The sequence below is a fragment of the Lupinus angustifolius genome, chromosome LG16, assembly GCF_001865875.1.
Source record: "Lupinus angustifolius cultivar Tanjil chromosome LG16, LupAngTanjil_v1.0, whole genome shotgun sequence".
Taxonomy (NCBI): domain Eukaryota; kingdom Viridiplantae; phylum Streptophyta; class Magnoliopsida; order Fabales; family Fabaceae; genus Lupinus; species Lupinus angustifolius.
The window spans coordinates 12691019-12691617 of record NC_032024.1 but is presented as its reverse complement, the minus strand read 5'-3'; positions in this window follow the sequence as shown (position 1 = coordinate 12691617).

The following is a 599-nucleotide window of genomic DNA, read 5'->3' as shown; positions in this document are numbered from 1 at the left end:
AGGCCTCATGAAAAGAAATTGGACTCCCGTACAGTGAGCAGTTACTTTATTGGTTACTCTGAAAAATCAAGGGGCTATAAATTTTATGACCCAAGTTTGAAATCCATATTTGAGACGGTACATCCACGTTCTTTGAGAATATTGAGTTTGAGGGGGAAGATAAGGTTAGAAACTTTGTCTTAGAGGAACAATCCATATCTATTCCAGATGTGATTCATATGGTTGCTTTTGATGAAGCAAATTTGGAACCTCTTCAAGACATAGCTAATGAAACTTTCCCTGCTCAATGTGAGTTAGTAATTCATGAAGGATAAACTCAAAACCCTCACGAACATGGACAAGAGTTGCAAGAGCCAATAGCTTTGCGTAAATCCAACAGAGAAAGGAGAAATGCAATTCCAGATGACTACATTTGCTTTCTCCTGGAACATGAGGGTGATGGCTTAATGGATAATGATCCATTAAACGTTCGTGAAGCCATCCAAAGTTCCAATTCATAAAAGTGGATTGTTGCAATGAAAGAGGAGTATAAATCCATGCAAGACAATAAAGTTTGGGAACTTGTCCCATTACCAGAAGGTAAGAAACCCATTGGTTGC